Source organism: Cricetulus griseus, chromosome 5, assembly GCF_003668045.3.
Source record: "Cricetulus griseus strain 17A/GY chromosome 5, alternate assembly CriGri-PICRH-1.0, whole genome shotgun sequence".
In the NCBI taxonomy this organism is placed as follows: domain Eukaryota; kingdom Metazoa; phylum Chordata; class Mammalia; order Rodentia; family Cricetidae; genus Cricetulus; species Cricetulus griseus.
Window position 1 is genome coordinate 61,548,664 of NC_048598.1, and position 20,994 is coordinate 61,569,657.

General features: G+C 44.1%; 1 protein-coding gene across 2 annotated transcripts in view; it reads right to left on the reverse strand.

The window, feature by feature from the left end:
• Positions 1–20,994, reverse strand: part of Mgat5 (alpha-1,6-mannosylglycoprotein 6-beta-N-acetylglucosaminyltransferase) — a 292,133-nt gene that overhangs the window by 242,223 nt on the left and 28,916 nt on the right. For both annotated transcript variants that reach the window (XM_027417769.2, XM_027417768.2), the window contains exon 2: positions 4,050–4,099. The gene's annotated coding sequence lies outside the window, so the exon portion shown is untranslated. The remainder of the gene's footprint in view (positions 1–4,049; positions 4,100–20,994) is intronic.

The window sequence follows — 20,994 nt, forward strand, 5'->3', positions numbered from 1 at the left end:
TGAGCACTTAGACCTAAAAGACATTTTCTCTTTCAAAACTGTACATGGTTGCTGGCTTTGTTCAGAACTGCCCTAAAACTGTTTCACCCTTGTGTCTCCCCTAATCTCACTTCTCTCACTCTGACTCTCAGCTCTTTCTGAATTAAGAGCAAAGAAAGGCTTTTGCTTTGTGTTCTGTTCATTGCTGTGGGAAGAAAAGGGGCATACTTATAAGGATACTACTGCCATCAGTAGTATTTCCATCAAGTCCAGTTACTTCTACTGAACCTCGCTGTGGGCCCCTCCCAGCCGTCCCTCACACAGTGCAGCCATGGCCCCCTCCACTTAGTGCTATTTACTTTTTAAAGACCCAGGGGAGTCACTCTCAACTCATAAGCACCTGGGTCGCTTTTTACCCCCTTAAATACAAATGTAGTCTATGGCACAGGGCCAGTTCTCTCTCACAGACAGCAAAGCCACCCTGGGCTGCTGATAGCCAGCATGATCACTGGCCATCCACTTTGCAGACTCCTCCACTCTTTGCAAGATTCCATCGTTTCTTACCTCGGTGAATGAAAATGTTTCTTACCTCATTTGATAGCTAGCTTTCAAATACAGCCCAGAGATACTGCTTAGGGGTGCTGCCCACGGTGGGATGGGCCTTCCTATATCAATTAGCCATCAAGACACTTGATCTTAGAAATTTGTTAGTTGAGGATTTTCAGTCATGGGCCTCTAGGCTGTGTCAAGTTAACAGTCAAAGAAAACTATGACAGCCTGTCTCAAAGCATGAGACGGGCATTGCCTGAAGAATGACACCTAAAGTTAACCTGTGGCCCCCACAATCAGGCACACACACACACTCACGCAGGCACACATACGCACACATGCACTCATGCACACACATCTAGTTGGAGGTCTTCAGTTTATTTAGGATTTGCCCTCAGAGAAGAGTCGGGGTACACCATCTAAGTTATGCCACCATTTCTCCCTTCTCCTTTCCGGCATCCTGGACATGAGGTGAGCAGGTTTCCCCCCATCATGTACTACCAAGGTACACTGCCTCACCACAGGCCAAACTAACAGGGCCAACCAACCAGGGGCATTAATAGCCCCCAAAACTGTCCAGATAACTATTTCTTCATAAGCTGGCATATCACAGGCATATCTTACCTTGGTGCACTGCTACCCTACGTCAGCGGAGACTCGCCGATAACACGGTAGAGAAAGAGGGTGAGTCACTCTGCCACCTTCAAGGGAGGCCGGCTATGTTCCTATTTGGGGCCATGCATGTATGGAAAGGCCATGTGCTATATCTACTGAAGGCTATTTAAAGGAAGATAAGAAATGTAAAGCCATCTATGGTGTGGCTTTCAAGTTGTAAATGTCAGTAACAGCCGAGTCTGCTGCTTATGGATCTCCTCCAACACCAAACTGACAAGAGCCCAAACCAGCAGCTCTGGGGGAGGTTGACAGGCAGCTGCTCTTTCAGTAGTCATGTTTGGTTGGGCCAAGAGGCCCTCCCCCAAAAGGTGGCTAACTATGGCACACTACAGTCGGGGGGGGGGGGAGATAACAGATTTAGGTAGTAGAAAGACATATCTCAGGAGTCCTACATGACATTAATACATCTGCTTGTTTCGTGAGGGCTGACAAACCCACACTGTGAGAAAGAAGAGAGCATGGGGAAGATATGGAGACTTCCAGAAAACAAAACAAAACAAAACAAAACAGTATAGAAAATGCAACATAGCCAGGCGGTGGTGGCACACACCTTTTATGCCAGAATTCGGGAGGCAGAGGCAGAGGCAGGCGGATCTCTGTGAGTTTGAGGCCAGCCTGATCTACAAAGATACACAGAGAAACCCTGTCTCAAAAAATAAAAAGAGAAAAAAGAAAGAAAGAAAATGCAAACTAGACCAAGTTCCATGTAGCCCAGGCTGTCCTCAAACTCACGAAGTAGCTGAGGATGACTTTGAACTCTTGATCCTTCTGTGTCTACCTTCAGAGTACCAGGACTACAGATACTCACCTCAACACCCAGTATATATATAGTAATGGAGACTGAACCCAGGGCTTCCTGCATACTAGGCAAATACTACCAGTGGAGTGAGATAGCACCCTGATACTCATCTCTAAGCATAAGCTATCCATTGGAGAGCAGAGACAATATGCCCAGCTCTGCCTTCCCCAAGGCCCCAACTGTCATCCTTGACAACCATGGAAAGCACTGAGCAGACTGCTTACTAGACACCACTGAACCAGTTTCATGGAGTGCAAAGTCTGAGGATAGCTTGCTTGGTTTCCAGATCTTGCAATGTCTCATTCTCATTAAGAAGGTTGTGGGCATTCAAAATGATTACTGTACTTTAGATAAAAAGGAAAAAAAAATTCCAGGTCCTTAGAGATTCAAAATGCCTTTGAGCTTCCAAAGGAGACACTTCCTAATATATTTCTGATTTCTCCCAGAGGGACAGACTCTCAAGGTGACAGCCAGAGAGAAACCACAGATAAAAGTCACATGGTCACATGACTGATTTAGCGCTAACTTTAATGCTGTTATTCACATTAAGTGATTCTTCTGAGGGCATCGCCTTGGTGTTTTTACTCCTGTGATGTGGTTAGAGTCTGAGTGTGTTCAAAGACCCACATACATAAAAGAAATAAGGATTAGAAATGTTTAATATTGCATTGTGTTGGCCCCATAACCTTGACACCTAAATCCTCTCAGCCTGTGAGGCCCACATGCTCTGCTCTGAGTTTACCAAGGTAACTAACTCTCAGAGGGAGTTTGAAGCACCGCAGGGGACCCAGACAGTTGAAAGAAATACTTAGCAAACTGTTTTCTCTACAAAATAGACAAAATATGGGGAGCAAAGAAATAAACTCCTTCAGCAAGTGTTCCTCATATAGCCTGAGTTCAGATAAGTTTCGACCATTCTGTGTGTGAATGCACATGGTATATTCAATCGTTCTGTGTGTGAACATATATGGTATATGTGTGTGGTATGAGCAGAATGTATACACTTATGTGGTGGGGGTACACGAGGCCAAGAGGGCACCACGTGTCCTGCTCTCTCATTTTCTGCCTTATTCTCTTGAGACAGGGTCTGTCACTGAGTCTAGAGGTAGGCTGGTGGCCAGCAAGGCCCAGCAAGCCTCTTGTCTGTCCCCCAAAGCACTGGGGTTTTGGGTGTATGTGTGGTCACTCCTAGCTTTTTAAATGGGTGCCGGAGATTTGAACTCAGGTTCTTATCCAATCTTCCCGTACTCATGCTAAACTATCTTTAGAAGCCATGCTTTTCTACTTCAGTGGCTTTACATGTGGTTCTGTCATAATCCCCTGTGTCAGCCCTGGGTTTGGCTGCTTCTGAAGGGGCCATGGATTCATTAGAATTAGTGGCTATGACTGAACTGAAAAGTCACCAAAGTTCCTATTTTGTAAAGATTACATGAAGTAATAAACAGACTCCTGTTAATTCTATAGAGATAAGACATTTCTCCACAATTAGCTGACAGCTAGTCTACTCTATACCTTCACTAGATAGCCAGAGATGTCCCTGCAGGATTAAAGGCATCAAGGGGACACCCACAACCTCTGGAACCACTGTGTCTCTATTTGGCTTTATTTTATTTATATGTTTGTGATGTGTGTTTGTATTTGATGTATGCAAATGTATATGTATTTCTTTTTGCGACAGAATTTCATGCAATTGAGGCCCAGACAGGCCTCAAACTTTGTACATGGCCAAAATGAGTGAACTTCTGATCCATGTACCTCACATTCTGAGAGCTGGAATTACAGGCACGAGGCCAAGAGGGTCCTAGATTTGATCTCACACCACTACCTATGTTTTTATGTAGTGAAAAGGATTGAACCCAGGGCTTTATGAATGCTAACTTGGCTATATCCCCAGCCCAGTGTCTATGCTTTTTTGTTTTTGTTTTTGTTTTCTTAATGTTTCTAAAAGATAACATCTGACCCAAATTCTTGGTCCTCTCTCTTCCAAGGGCAAGTATTGTGATCTCTGGGCTCAGTGGGATACATAGTTGCTGACTGCAGCACTTACCTGGTCTAATGAACCCCTCTCCAAAGTCCACTTCCGGTGAAGAATCACTCCTGAAAGAAAAGGACAAAAACAGCTTTAAGTTCCCCTGTGGAAGGACATGAGTCACTGCATGGAGAGGCTGTCAAAGAGCTTGTCTGACCTCTGTTTCTGACTTTTGGAACTCAGATGCTTAAGAGGAAGATATTCTCCTCGAAGACATTAAAACCCAGGGGTTAGAGACAGCTCAGTGGGAAAGAGCATTGCTTGCAATCATGGGGACCCACCTTTCATCCCAGAACCCATGGAAATGCCAGGAGTGATGCCGGGCACTTATAATCCCAGCTATGGCAGATGATGGGAGATGGGAGATGGAGACAGGCTGATCCCTGTGGTTTGCTGGACAGCCAGCCTAGCCTATTGGGTGACACTCCAGGCCAATGAAAGACTCTGCCTCAAAGAAAGATGGATGGGCCTGAGGTCGGCAGAAACAAAGCTACTCTTGGTAAGGAAGGAGTATCTATACTAAAGCAGCAGGCACTAAAGCTTTCACCAACTCCAACACTGACTAGACCACAATAATAGCATCACCACATATGGTTCTAAGCACACACAGAAACAAGCTCAAAAACAGCTCTGTTACAAAGTCAGGAGATGGCCAGGGGAGATAAAGACAACCCAATTCCAAGCAGGCTCCTTCAAATACAACACATTACTTGTATCTGTCCATTTTTTAGGGCCTGGAGAGATGGCTCAGTGACTAAGAGAGATTACTGCTCGTCCGGAGGATCTGAATTCAGTTGCTATCACCCACATCAGGCAGCTTACAACCACCTGTAACTCCAGCTCCGGGTGATTTGACACCTTCTTGGGGCCTCCTCGGGTACTGCACTCACCTGCATAAACACACACACACACACACACACACACACACACACACACACACACACACACACACACACACACACATCTTTGTACGTTCTGATATCCAAGAGACTATCTCCTCAGAGACTTATAAAACAACCAAGGCCTTCAAAAGGAGGGAAAGGAGAGAAAAGATTTGATCTCACCCCGTACCCCCCACCCCCTCCCACACAAATGCAAACCAACTGGTTAAATCTTCTAAAACTAAGCAACTAGTCCTTATCCTACTTCATGGAAATGTGTACTACAAAATAGTTTGGTTATTTTTCATCCACATGGGAGCAATTTCCTCTTTCTAAGGACTGTGGAATAGAACTGTTTACAGTATCAACATCTTTATCCCTGCGAGCAAGCTCTAAGCAATGCCAAAGGAGGGTAGAGGCCTGCATACAGACCGAAAGCTCATCTACTCCAGATCCACTGTCTCTAGGAAGCAGTCGGGCTCAGTAAATGTTTACTGCTGGGTAGGACTGAAGCCTTGCCAATCATTGCTCGGACCTTCTTGGATGAGCCTCTGAGATAGCTCTGAGTGAGGTAAAGGAATGGTTTCTGAGAAAACATTACAATAAAGAACAAAGCTACCAACTCTGATAACTGCAGTTACCAAGATGTGTGGGGAGATGAGGGAATGGGTACTGTTTATGTGGGTGTGGACGTATGTCCTTGTGCGTACAGAGCAGAGCTCAGTGTAAGGCGTCTTACTTAATCTTTCTCCAAATTAATTTTTTTTTTTTTGGTTTTTCCAGACAGGGTTTCTCTGTGTAGCTTTGGAGCCTATCCTGGCACTCACTCTAGAGACCAGGCTGGCCTCGAACTCACAGAGATCCGCCTGCCTCTGCCTCCCAAGTGCTGGGATTAAAGGCATGCGCTACCAATGCCCGGCCCGAATTAATTTTTTTAAGATTTATTTTTATCTTATGTATATGAGTGTTTCGCCTATGTGTATTTATGTGAACCACATGCATACCTGGTTCCAGAGAAAGCCAGAAGAGGATATTGGATCCCTTGGAGTTACAGATGCTTATAAGCCTCTATGCAGGTGCTGGGAATCAAACCCAGGTCCTCTACAAGAGCAGCGAGTAATCTTAGCCACTGAGCCATCTCTCCAGCTTCCACCTTACCTTTTGAGACAGGGCTTCTCACTTAGCTAGAAGCTCACCAACTCAGTGAACTCCAGGGATCTGGCTTTCTCTGTCCCTGACCCAGGGCTAGGGTGACAGACACATGCCATTAGGCCTGGCTTTTTATGTGGGTGCTGGAAATCCAAGCATGGGTTCCCATTCTTAAGCGACAAGCAATTGGTGGGCTGAGTCAGCCCCTCAAGTTACCAAATTTTCTGAAGAAGGTTCCTCAACATTTTGCTATCATCAAAATTATCTCACATCAGCTATAGGTCAATAATTTAGGAATCACACCAATGCTAAAACTATCAGATTCGAAGAAATGAGTGGCATGAAGAATAATCTATTTGATGTTTAATTACATGTACATGGGCATGTGCACCACATGCATGCATCGGATCCCTGAACCTGGGGCTACACCCAATATGGATGCTGGAAACCAAACTTGTGTCCTCAATAAAAGCAGTATGTGCCATTAACCACTGAGCCATCTCTAGAGCCCAAACAATTTTTTTTTTTAATCCTTCACCTCCCCAAGAGTTCCTAAAGCAACAGCCAGATAGTTAAGAAACACTTGAAATAGCCAACAAGCTACTTCCCAAATCATGGAAGGAACACTGGTTCTAAGCATTTGCAAAATTTGTGGTCAGTGAGAAACTGAAAGGGCTGTTTGTTTTTACCCTTGGCAGCACTTTAATGTTCAAGTAATCTTAAATCTCATTTCCTGCAGGGCCAGGTGTACAACCCTAACCATTCCAGACCCACTGTCTCCAACCAACTGAGCTACATCCCCAGTCCCAGGTTTTTCTGTTTCTTAACTACACCTAAACTAGGAAAGGATTCACAGAGGTCATTCAGTGACATTTTACAGCCATTCCTAGCTCAGTCTGAAAAGAAAATGATAGAAGAGGTAAGTTTCCCCTTCCCAACTTTCGAAACTGTACACTGTTGTAGTGTCTATCAAGCCAACATCCACATGTAGGAGCACTCCATTTCTTTTTCCTCTTTTGGTTTTTTGAGACAGGGCTTCTCTGTAGCTTTTGGAGCCTGTCTTGGAACTCACTCTGTAGACCAGGCTGGCCTTGAACTCACAGAGATCCAAATGTCTCTGCCTCCCAAGTGTTGGGATTAAAGGTGTGCACCACCACCACCCAGGGGAGCTCTCCATTCTCATGTAGGCCAGGTTGACCTCAAACTACATACACAGTCAAAGATAATCTTGAACTTCTGATTCTCCTGCCTCCATCTCCAGAGTGCTGGAATTATAGGCATATACCACCCAGTTCATGTGGTGCTGGGGATGAACCCAGGGCTTTGAGCATGAAAGGCAAGTAAGTACTCTACCAAGCTGGATTTTCCTCTTTCTTAATTACATCTAAACAGTGAAAGCATTCAGAGGTCATGAGAGTACAATTTAATCTTGAAACAGAATTAAGGCTACAACACCAACGGATGGCAGTGATAGCATAGACAAAACTGAAATTCCATGTTTTAACAAAATTCATCTCTTTTGTTCTGTATTTTGCTTTTTGTTTTTTGGTTTTGGTTTTGGTTTTGGTTTTGGTTTTTTGGTTTTTTCAAGACAGGGTTTCTCTGTGGCTTTGGAGGTTGCCCTGGAACTAGCTCTTGTAGACCAGGCTGGCCTCGAACTCACAGAGATCTGCCTGCTTCTGCCTCCCGAGTGCTGGGATTAAAGGCATGTGCCACCAACGCCCGGCTTGTTCTGTATTTTGCATAGAGCCATTATAAAAGGCCTACCAACCAAATGGTCCACCTGGGAAGTGATATGCTCCACAGCAGTACTCTATGGCATCTGGGGATGTTGTCCCTCCCAGCTCTCACCCAGAATAACTCAAAGGTATATGTACCATGATGAGCCAAAGCACATGAAGCCCAAATATGCTAGGGACTGTTCCCCATCCACATACATGTCCCAAGTCCTTTCTATGCTATGTCCAGGCCCATCTACACCACTTCCAGACCAAAATACACTATCCCCAAGCATACCCACGCTGTCCCCAGGTCTATCCACACCATCCCTAAGCCTATTGACTCACTCTCAGGTCTGCCTATGCCATCTCAGCTCAGGATCTGATGGACAGGATGATAAAAGCCGGTTCCAGATCCTGGCTCTCCCCTTCCCCTAACCCTCGCCTAGTTTGGGTCTGCACTGACAGGTGGACCTCTTCTCAGGGCTTACACTCAAATAGCTCTTGCTCTTATTCCCTGTGGGTGATGTTCCTCCACACTATGGCCATATGTAACAGCAGAAGCTCCTCCTTCTCTACTTTACTTCAATATCAAGGACGGGGAGGCTAGCTGGAGACAGCAAAGCTGCCATGTATGTTCGTTCAGTAGTTAAAGGGAAGCTGTGGCTCTAGCAGAAGTATCTTCACACCTAGAAAGATCTCAAGTAGTAAGACCACCTGGTAGCATCCATGCAGAGCAAATTACAGACATGCAAGAGCTGTAACTTACTTGATCTTCCTTTTCAAGTGTCAGGTGATTATCCAATCTGCACTGGAGTTTCCTGAGCACAGCACCCAGCTTTATAGAGCCCTCAAGCCCTCTATCAATACTGGCAATTAGTATGGCCATGGCTGCTGCTGCTTTAATGGGATAATAAAGTCATAAAATAGTAGTTCTAGAAATAGTGCCTTTGCCTCCCAAGTGCCAGGATTGCAGGTGTACGCCACCACACCCCAGCCATTTATCTGTATTTATAATCATGTTTAAAGTTTACAGCACATCAAATAGCAAATCCTCCATACAAAACATGAACCCATCACCTTATTATATACAAATTTTGTATATTGACACAAATTTGAGATTAATTTTGTTAAAACATGCTGTAATACGTTTCCAATCTTGTTCAAGGTATTATACCGATATAGCTAGCTCACTTAACAATGAATGTAATGCAGATTTCTAGTCCTTGAACGTTATTATTACCAACTATATAGGGTAATAAGGAAATGTAGGTTTAATTAGTTAACTATTAAAATCAAACTTATAGTCATATTAGATATGTTTTCAAGGTCAGACAGAGTTATATTTTAGAAAGACAGGATGTCTTCAAACACTGCAGAGATCTACAGAAGATGGCATTTAAAATGCTTTAATAGCATAGGTTCTTTCTTTTTATGAGACATGCCTACTCCTGGCATCACCGATTTACTACAGAGAAAATGATAGGCATCGAAGAGTTTACTTTCTTTGTGGCAAAAGCAAGCCATTAAGTAAGAACGTGCCCTTGCCTCAACTGCTGACAGTATGGACAAGCAGAACAAAAAAGAGAGTGACCTACAAGGTGGAAAGAGTCCTATAAAATTCCTGCTTTGCAGGAAAGTGTCAGAGATGCTAGGCCTATGGGCTCAAAATAGATGCCCCAAAGTTGCAGAAGAACCTTTGGGTGACCAGATGTTTTTGTCATTTCTCACATTTTTTTTGGAAGTCACTTGCTTGAACTTTCTGCTTAACTCAGTTAATATTATATCTTTCTCAGGTCTTTAAGGGAACTGAAGACTAGACAGTAATAGTTTTCCTTGTTTACCAGACTCAGAAAAGAAGTTCACTAAGGAGGTGTAAAGTATAAAAGGTTGAGAGACATTAAAAGATAATTTGATAATGCAAATTAGTATAGAAAACAAATTAGGTATAAGACTTTGGATTCACCACGATAGGATAAATCTGAATTGTCAAATGCAAATGGACTAACCATTGTTGATGTACTTATTGCCTGTATATATTGTATATAGTTATTGTACTTATTGTACATGGTTTTTCTTATGTTAGTTATAGCCTTTTTGTATTAGACAAAAAAAAAAGGGGGAATTGTGGTGATATATTGTTCTAATAGATATATTGTTATCACCACACCACCCCAAATGAGACACTAAATTTCTATATTCTTCAAATTTTACTGAAAAGGGTACTAAGGAATTAATCATTTTTTGAGACAGGGTCTCACTATGTAGCCCTGGCTGGCCTGGAACTCAGAGACAGCCCATGACTCCCAAATGCTGAGATTAAAGGTGTGTGCTACCACATCTGATGTATGAATTAATCTTAAAATTCTGTTTTTGATAAAGTCTGAGTGGTGGCAGACATCTGTAATCCTAGTACTCACAAGGCAGAGGCAAGGAAAACCAGGAGTTGAAAGCCAGACTGAGCTACATAGCAAAGCCAGCCTGGGACATATGAGACCCTTATCTCAAAAAAACAAAAACAAAAACAAAAATAAATAAAATAAAATTCTGTCTCCAGAGTCACACTCAACTTTACACCTGTCCAACTGTTTTAAAAGTGTAGCCCCTGAAAGGGCATGAACAGCAACAGAGACATCTGAGAAACTGAGAGGACCAAACCTCAGACTGAGGGCTACGGAGATTGCTTGGTGAGTCAAGGGATTACAGCAGAAGCATGAGGGTTGGATTCGATCCCTAGCAACAAGGTAAGAGCCAGGCATGGCAGCTCAAGTCAGCACTGGGAGATGGAAGACAGGCCCATCCTGGGACTTGCTGGTCTGCCAGTCCAGCCCAATTGGTAAGTTCCAGGTTCAATAAGAAACCCTGTCTCAAAAAAAAAAAAAAAAAAAAAAAAAAAAAAAAAAAAAAAAAAGGTGAAGAACTATTTAGGAAGCTAACCAATATGGACCTCTGACTTTCACATGCACAGGTTTGTACACACACACACACACACACACACACACACACACACACACACACACACACTTCATCATAAACCTACAAATCAGGAACTCTGGTGTACTCCAGTAATGAGTGATTTGGGGGCGTGCTAAAGTTTGAGACCCACCACCCACCTCTATGACCATGTGAGCTGAGCCATGACCCTTCCGAGAGGTCTTTTGCTTATGCAACTCTCTGGCGTGTTTTCTACTCCTTAAACACTTGCTACAGGATGATGTCAGCCACTCCTCTCTATTTTTAATTCCTCATGATGAGGCTGCTGCTGATTCACTCAACACCTTATGCTATCACTGAAATAGTAAGAAGCCTTTTCTCACACCCTTAATGGAAGGTGACTGCTGCCTGTTATCCCTAATGTAATTACAGGAACACTCGGTGGCAAAAGTGTGTCCTCTATCGCCCTCGGGAAAAGCAGAGCGAAGAGTTACAATTATAACTCTCCATTCTTTCCCATAATGGCCTATCATACTGCATCTTTGAAACCCATCTTCCCACATGTCATAGGAAGGAAACAGCGAGCATGAGATCAAATGTAGTTTACTGTAAATACAGATCAAAACCATATCTCTTGGGGCAAACCTCCTACAATTGACAAGAAACAAATCCGCAAAAGTGACGTGGCTCTCTCATTTCTCTAAAATATATGTGAACGAAGGAAGTCCAGTTGATTGAATGTTTTCTAGGGGTCTTTCAGTGACCTCACAACAATGCATTGACTAATCATCAAAGCAAAGCAAAGCAAACACAGGGACATGTCCCAAATAACTTTACTATACATACTTTTAATCTGTTGAGATGTTTGTTAATTCAGAGAAGGGACTTTCATACCTCCTGTGAGGTCTCTGATGAGTTGTGAATACCAACATGCTCTTAATTTCCCTTTGCTTTTTGATTAATTTCACACTTACACTGCACAAGAAAGGAGAGATTAATGATATCTGGGAGACAACGCTGGATTCTTGTAAGATGCTAAATCAACCTCAAGTGAGAGTAAATAGAGGACCCAGATAAGGAAATGATAAAGGAATCTGCTCTGGTTATCCAAGTTGCTCTAAAATATTAATGCCCAGAAACCTGGAAAGTTCAAACTGTAAAGTCTAGTTACTGCTCTTCCCAACAGAGAGATGAAACACTGGAATTCTGAAGCCTATAATACACAATGTTTCCCAGTGACTGAAGTCATGGGTTCATTTATCAGATGGTACTGCAATTCTCACAAGAGCCCTTTGACATAATGTTCAGTCCAGTCCCATCCTGTCCTTGTCTTAACTCTTCCCAATGACGTCACAATTCTATGTCAACTACACCAAAGGTTATGAAGAAAAGAATACAGGGTTTGCTTAGTACACAGGGACCCTAGCACTTTGGATGTGGAAACAAGAGAATCAAAAGTTAAAGGTCATCCTTGGCTATATAAAGAGTATGGGTCCAGCCTAGACTACTTGATGTCCTATCCAAAAAAAACACAAAGAGGAGGAGAGAGAGAAGAACATGGAAAGGGAAATACATACAAGCTAAACCTATTAGTGATAATAAAACACATAGAACCTTCTATGTGCCAAGCCCTAGAAACTTAGAGCAGGTTAACCAACATGATGCTTCTTTGAGTTCTCATCAAACAGAGGAGGAAACACACTCAGAGAGCTAAATATATTGCTAGGTGGTGCCCCATTGTGTTTCTGTTTAAAGAAAAACTACTTTATTGTTCTAAATTGTCCTTATTCATTCCTTACAAAGACTCAGACTTACATTGAACAAGACAAAACCCAGAGCTCCCAGGAGGTGACCTGCCTGTGGGCAGTTGGGGCTGCAGGTGCTAGGTATGTCCTTCCTGAACAAGGCTGGGTCACAATTATGCCCCTCACCTTCACCTGGATCTGTTCTGGTGTCCAAAGTGAAACATTCCACACCACATTGTTTACCTCTGTGGCGGACTGAATATTCACAACAGTCCAGCTACTATTTCAGAAGGCCTCAGAGAGGCAAGATATCCTGAGAAAACTCTCCTTTCCCAACTTCAGCTTCAAGAGTCCAAAGTCCATGCAAGACCAATGGCTGCCGTACAGGCTGGCAGCTCTCCCATCACAGGAAGTTGCAGAAATCAAGCCAGTCCACAGACTTACCAGGATTACATCAAACTCTTTTATATCTTTAATCAATACTGTGCAAAAGGGCCTAGAGAGATGGCTCAGTCAGTGTAGTACTTGTCATGAAAGCATGAGGACCTGAGTTTAATCCTTCAGAATCCCAGTAAAAAGCCAGGCTTGGTGGTGTGTGCCTGTATTCCCAGTGCTGGGCAGGCTTTCAGTCTGGCGAGCCCCCTGCCAGTGAGAGGCTCTGTCTCAAATAAAACCAAGGTGGACAGTATCTGGAGGAATGATACCTGAGGCTATCCTGGCCTCCACATACACAGACACATCCACCCACCTACATACCCACCCTCCATACACATACATGAATCTCTCTTTGTAGAGGCTGGGTAAATAAATCCATTTTTCCCAGAGCCTATGAAGGCCATCTAGTCCAAGATAAATGCCTGCTCCTTTTCCTCTGAACATTCAACTGTATCACCTCACTCAAGATTCCTGCCTCTCTCCTCAGCAACTCAGCTTTGCTGAAGGGCCACAGCCAACTGAATACCAACCTTGTCATTCTCATTCTCACCTTAACCATCTCCTCCTTAGTCAATCATTACAATTGCCCAACTGGCTGAGTTTTCTCTAGGCTCATCCTAATCCATCCAATGGCACTTCATAATCCCTGCCAGGTGAACCCTCAGGGTGGGGCGGGCAGGCAGGCAGGCAGGCACATGCGCGCGCGCGCACACGCACACACACACACACACACACACACACACACACACACACACACACACACACTTTTCACTTAAAAAAGAGGTTTAGAACAGGCAGTGGTGGCACACTCCTTTAATACCAGGACTCGGGTGGCAGAGGCAGGTGGATCTCTGTGAGTTCTAAACCAGCCTGGTCCACAGAGTGAGTTCCAGGACAGCCAGGGCTACACAGAGAAACCCTGTCTCAAAACAAACAAGCAAAAAAAAACAAAAAAACAAAAACAAAAAAAAACAGAGGTTTAGATAACACCTGGCTGCTGAGGTCCTCCTGATTCAAGGTCTGCTTAGCTCATGTCAGTGAGTCTCACATAGAGTCCCCATTACCATTTCCACATTATTTTCCTTGCCCCACCCACCCTGCATCCTTGCCTATCTCTAAATCTCTGGGACAGGATGCTTCACCTTTCACACTTGGCATGGACACTCCATTAGGCAGACTCTCGGCTCCCCAGGAACACATCTCCATCTCTCTGACACAGCATCTTTGACAAAACTGACCACAGATATTTGCCAATCCACTGAATCTACAGTCACCGTTCATCATTTTATTTATTATTCTGACAGGAGGACACTCAGATCTTTCTGGTCATTTCACTTTAGTGAACACTGGCATACGTTTAATACTTCCAAAGCCTGGTTTAATCTGCAGTGAAGTACTGGTAGTATTGGCATGTGTCCCATGGGATGGGTGAGGATGGAGAAAGCCTCTGGCAATGGCACTAAGCAAGTGCTTCCTGAACAGCCGGAATTCAAAGATGCTTTCAACCCTCCTCCCCTTCCTATTTCTAAACCCTCTTCTAGTTTCATTTCTGTTACTGTAATAAACTTCTAGGCAAAAAGCCTCAGAAAAAAAGTTTAAATCACAATTCCAGGTTACAGTTTATCAGTGAGGGGGAAGTCACCACGGCAGGATCCTGAAGCAGCTTAGTCACATCCACAGTAGAGAGAGCGGTGAGAAATGAGCACATGCATACTTAATGCTCATCTGGCTTTCTATACTTTTCTGCAGTTCAGAGTACAAACCACGGAATGGTGCTGGACTCCAATGGGCTGGACCTACCCACATCAATTCAGGCAAGCCAGACAATATCCCCAAAGCCAGCCTGATCTAGACAAGTCCTGAGTGAGGTTCTCACCACAGGTGATTGTAGGTGCTGCCAAATTAACAATTAGAAATAACCATCACACCACCCTAAGCAGACAAGAAAGCTTAGCAATGCCACATGTTAGGAACCAAGAGTTCAAATTGCAACTCTTCAAATTTTGGCTATGGAATTTGGGTGAGTGAGGGGTTTACTCAACCACTCAGCTGCTGGGCAGACCTATGTCAGTTACTGACGATAACATGTTTGAAGAAATGAGCCACTTTCTGGCTACCTTGGCTATGACATCAGTAGACAATATTATCTGGTGGTATTATCACAGTGTCTGATACGTACTGGTGACAATGGAATTTTGAGGTCACACGGGGCATTTTACTACAGCTTTGTCTGTAAAAGGAAAGAGCCTCAGCAATTAGAATGTTCTGGAAGAGCGGCAATCCCTCCAAGCCAATTCTACCAGTTATTGAACCCAAACCCCATGCATGCTGCTCAAGCCCTCTGCCCTGAGCTATCCCCAGCTGTACCCAAGTTTTTAAGGGGAGCATTCTAGCCCTTCCGGCAACCACCTCGACAATCTCTAAATATTCATAGCACACATATTTCACACGTAACACCAGAGAAATCCTTCCTGCGTGGTACACTGCTACTACAGGCTAGATGAGTGGGGTTTTTTAAATCTAGATTCAAAAGAACCCCCAACAATTAAATGAGGAAACAGCGAGTATCAGGCAGCTCATAGAAGCCTTTAGCTCCAGTTCCAAGGGATCTAACACCTTCTGGCCTCCAAGTCATGACACTCATGTGCCCCAATCCCTCATCCAGACACACAAGCATACACACAAATAATAATCATTTCTAAAATCTTTTTTCAAAGTTGGGTACAATTTTCTGTTAGGACAATTGTCTTTGGACTTTTTGCTGACAGCTGATTAGGTTGTCAGCTGAAGGGGAGGCTGAACCTAAGGATCATTTGCATCTGGAAGTCGCCTGGGCATTATAGAGTCTGTTGCAAAAGAAAAAAGAAGTATGCGAGACAAATGTGGTAGCAGGAATGTGAGCTGGGTTGCTCCTCTCGCTCCTGCTTTGGCTTCAATTCAGTTCAATCATATTTAGTAATGGCTACTTATATGAGAGCTAAAGTTATATTTAAGTTTCAATTACTGTACCTAAGAGATCTATGAAACAAAAATGTCTCTAACCCTTGCCCAAGGACAGATCCTTCCTGAAATGCCTGAGGCTGTTGGTTGCTTATGGAAGACAACAAGCCACATGTTTTCACTTCCCTAAACAGGTTTGTTTGACCCAACTGTTCGCTTGATCACATATGTAGGTGAGAGGTACATAGACAGGAAATAATCAGGATGTATGCTTGCCTGACTGGATGTAGGCAGGAGGTATGAAGGTAGGAAATATATCCGGATATATCCTTGCCCCTGGCCAGACCTGATGGGAAATACAGTAGCCTTATGGGTTTGCCTTTACAAACCTCTGCAAAATGTGACTCATGGCCATTTTCTGGGAACCCCAGAATGAACCTGGCCAGAGTCCATCACCCTGGCCAGTATTTAATTAAAGCCTGTTAAATTTGGCTCCAAAATTGTGGTAGTGGTCTTATTCTGAAGTGGTGAGTTTAACACTAAATTGTAGCTACATACAGAGGGCTTGAGCTTTATACTTCTTCATTTAATTGTTGAGTGTTCTTTTTAATCTCTCTGTCTCCTTTCTTCTTCCCTCACCCTCTACGTGTGTGTATGCCCTGTGTATATCTGTGTGTATGCATGTACATTTGAGGGCACTCATGCCTGTACATGTGCCCATTCCATGGCACATGTGGAGATCAGAGAAAGCTCTTCCCTGTAAGATACACGGTTATTGCAGACTATTTAAGTGTTGTGTTTTGATTTACGATTAAAGCCATTCTAACAACAACAAAAGCCCAGAGAGTTACACAAGAGAATAAAAACGGGGGTTTGAAATGAGTATTTGTGGTTGTTAATCTCTGTTATAATTTGAGGGACTTTAGAATCACTATGGAAACACACCTCTGGATATGTCATGAGGGTGTTTCCAAACAGGTTTAACTGAGGAGGGAAGGCCCACCCTGTAGCCCATCCCATCCCATGGGCTGGGGTCTTAGGCTGAATAAAAAGGAGAAAATGAGCTGTGCACCAGCTTTCAGCATCTCTGCTTCCTGACCATGGATGCCATGTTGGACCAGCTGTCTTGGATTCCTGGTGCCATGACTTGCACACCATGATGGACCTTACATCTGAACTGTGAGCCAAAAGAACCCTCAGGTTGCTTCTGTCAGATGCACTGTCACAGCAATGAAAAAGTAACAATACATCAAAGCAAACTGATAACATGTGACAAGCCCAGGAAAGGCACATCTCACCATATCCACACCTATTTTTCCTTCCAGACTGGGTTTCACATAGCCCAGGCTGACCTCAAACTCACATGACCTTGACTTTCTGAGCCTCTTGTCTCCACCTCCTCCTGAAGGCTAGAATGACAGACATGCAACACTAAATCCAGTTTACATGCTCCTGGGACTAGAATGCAGGTCTGGTAAATGCTAGGCCAGGCCAGCACTCTGCCAACTGAGCTGCATCCACAGCCCTCAGAGGCTGCATGTTCCCAGACCCTAGGGCCCCAGTTTATGCCTGCTCCCAGAGAGCTGGGGAACAGCAGAGGCCTGGAGCCCAGAAAGAGGAATCCCTGACTCAGATCCTGCCTGCAGGCAGGATGGGGAGGGCCAGAGACCATCATTCAACTGTTAAGTGAGTTACCGGGTAACTGTACCCAGCAGAAAAAAAACGCATTCTCTAGACCATAGCCAGATTACACAAAACTAGAAAATGACCTCACTTCCTTCCTGTTACTCCCAGACACAGCCCAGCCCCCCAAAGCAGGGGCCCAGCAGCCCAACCAATGAGTTGAGCAAGGAAATGGCTGGATACAATGTCCTTACCCCAGCAGAATCAATCATGTACATAGCCATTCCCTACATAGACAGCTAAGGGGACTTGCTGGGACCCAAGGTGAGATAGTTGCAAAGGGCTAGAAACCCACTGAGGGCTCTAAATGCCCTGCACAGCAAGTGCCTTGCCTCCAAGTTCCTCCTCCCTCCACTTCTACCACTGGCAACAGGCCTCTTCTCCTCCTTATCCAAGCATGTCTGGATACTCCCGAAGGTCTTGGTTAAATGTTTTTAGTCTAAGGACTCTGAATTTCACCAGAATTATCCAGTGATGCTACTGGGCACAACAGAACAGCAGCAGCCTGTATTGCTAATAGCCCTGGAACATGAAAGATGCTTCTAAAGTTCCAGCAAATTTACCAGAATTCCCTTCAGGAGCCATAGTCATTAAGCTATTTGCACAGGAAGGAACTGAAGCAAGACATCAAAAGAACTACACAAGTGACTGCAAACCCCAATGACTGTTGGTTGCAGCATGTGTTAAACCCCCCCCCCAGCCTCTCTGCCATTTGTCTTTGTGCTCACTATTCTGGGGCTAGGAACCTCCCAGAAACCCACAAACTGTCATCAGATGCTGGGGAAGCTAGGCAGGACCAGCTGCATCCAGATTTGCCTCCTAGGTGATTCTAGATCCTGTCAAATTGACAATCAATATTAACCATCACCCCTGGGATGGGATAGGAGGAGACGACAAGGAATAGGGTATCAGTGTGAATCTTTCCTCTTTGGACCTCAACTCCCACAGCATAAGGTCTTTTTCCTCCCAAGGAGCATAAGCCCTTAACACGCCACTCAGTGAAGGCCCTGAGAAATACAGCCAGCTGCTGCAAGCAAACAGTTCTCTGGTGGCCCTTAAGATGTTGAGTGAGTGGCTTAATCACCCAGCAGGGTCTACCAGGCAATTCAGAAAACCCAGAGGAGACAGCCAGCAGTGAATGGAAAACATTATCATTTAAAAAAGGATTAATAACAAGTCTGTCTAGGCTGAAGACACAGCTCAGTAGTCAAGAGCACTCACAGCTCTGCAAAGGACCTAGTTTGGGTCTCAGCATCCAAGGTAGGAAGCTCACAATCACTTCTAACTCCAGTTCCAGGGGATTTGCACCCTCTTCTGGCCTCCCTGGGCACCTGCTTGCATGAGGTTCATATAAACTGATGCAAATAAACTCACAAACATGTAATTTTTGGATAGATGGATGGATGGACAGATGGATGGTGGATGGATAGATGGATGGTGGGTGGATGGATGATGGATAGATGGATGGACAGATGGATGATGGATGGATGGGTGATGGATGGATGGATGGATGGATGGATGGATGGATGGATGATGGTCAGATGTAGCCAGCCAGGCTAGAAGGAAATACCACCTCAGGCCTCTTCAGGAAAACCACCCAGGTCCATGGAGTGGGAATGGGGTATTTTTTTTAAGAAGGTAATATCTCCTATCATGGAACACCAGGAACCCCTCTCCAGAGAATTCACTTTCTGCGTCTGTCATGCTAATAAGCCTAGCATGCCTAACGCAGTCAAAATAGCCAGGAAACAAGCCCAGAAGGAACTTTATAACAGACTTAGCCATGTAGGACAGAAAAGAAACACATAGAAAAAGATAAAAATGTCCTGATTTCACACTCAGGAGCTGATCTAGGAATCTTTAGTTCCAGGTAGCCAGGGTTACATAGCAAGACTCTTCAAATTTTAAAGTCCTTTTTCCCCCATTTATTTTAGTGTGTGTGTGTACATATATTTATGTGTATGTGTGTGTATGTGTGCTGATGTATGTGTATATATGTGTATGTATATATATGTATATGTCTGTGTGTATACATATATGTGTACATATTTATGAGTGTATATTTATGCATATGCGTGCATATGTATGTGTATGTGTGCATATGTATGTGTATATATGTATAGTATGTATATGTGTGTATGTATGTATATGAATGTATGTGTATGTATGTAGGTATGTGTATGTGTATATGTGTGTATATATGTATACATGTATGTGTGTAGGTATGTGTATATGTGCACATATGTATGCTTATGTACATATGTCTGCATGTGCATATGTTTATATGTATATGTGTACATGTGTATGTGGTGGTTTGAATAGGTATGGCCCCTCAAACTCATGTGTTTGAATGCTTGGCCATAGGGAGTGGCACTGTTAGGTGTGGCCTTGTTGGAGTAGGTATGGCCTTGTTGGAGGAAGTGTGTCACTATGGAGGCGGGCCTTGAAATCCCATATATGCTCAAGCCACACCCAGCGGACAGTTTACTTCCTGTTGCCTGCAGATGGAAATGTACAACTTTCAGCTACCTCTGAAGCATCATGTCTGCCTGCTTACTGGTTTGTTTTCCACCCACCATGACCAAAATGGACTAAATCTCTGAAACTATAAGCCAGTCCCAATTAAATGTTTTCCTTTATAAGAGTTGCCATGGTCATGGTGTCTCTTCACAGCAACAGAAACTCTAACTAAGACAGTGTGTGTATGTGTATGTGCATATATGTTTATGTGTGTGTGTGTGTGTGTGTGTGTGTAGTGTGGTATGCGTATGTGTGTGTATATGTGTGTGTGTGTCATGTGTGTGGAGATCAGATAATTTGCAGAAGTTAGTTCTTCAGTTCCTCAAACCCAGGTCCTCAGGCTTGTTGGCATGTGCTTTACCCACTGAGCCATCTCATCAGCCCATAAACTGAGAAGTCTCAAGAGGAATCATGCTACAGGGGAACATGCTACAGCGCCCCTCTAACTTCTTGAACCCTTGGTTGTATCCTGGATCTAGAATCACCCTGCAGATAAGCCACTGGGTACATCTATGGAGGAGTTTCTAGATTAGAGAAGACCTACCGTAACTGTAAGAGATAGCATCCATGTCCATACCATGTGGCAGTCACTTCATGCTCCTGTAGCACGCCTTCGCACCACAGTGGGCTATATACCTGAACTGTGAGTGGAAGGAAACCCTTCAATTGCTTCTGAAGGTGTACTGCCACAGCAATGAACAAACAATACTCTCTCTCCTTGGGAGTCATACACCGGGCTTCTCGACTACCCCCAGCCTCCCCTCTTGGCTCCAGAAGCTTTATTTCCTACCTTTGCCCTAGGCTTGAGGGCTTTCCCACTGTTGTTAGGCAAGTTGCCTGGGGCAATCTCTCATTCTGTCAGTGCGCTGTAACTATTTCTGCCATTAGTCTCTCCTCCAAGTGTCCCAGGTAAAATGTGTTACCTGCAGGAGCTCAGACACCAACTTGCATTATCACA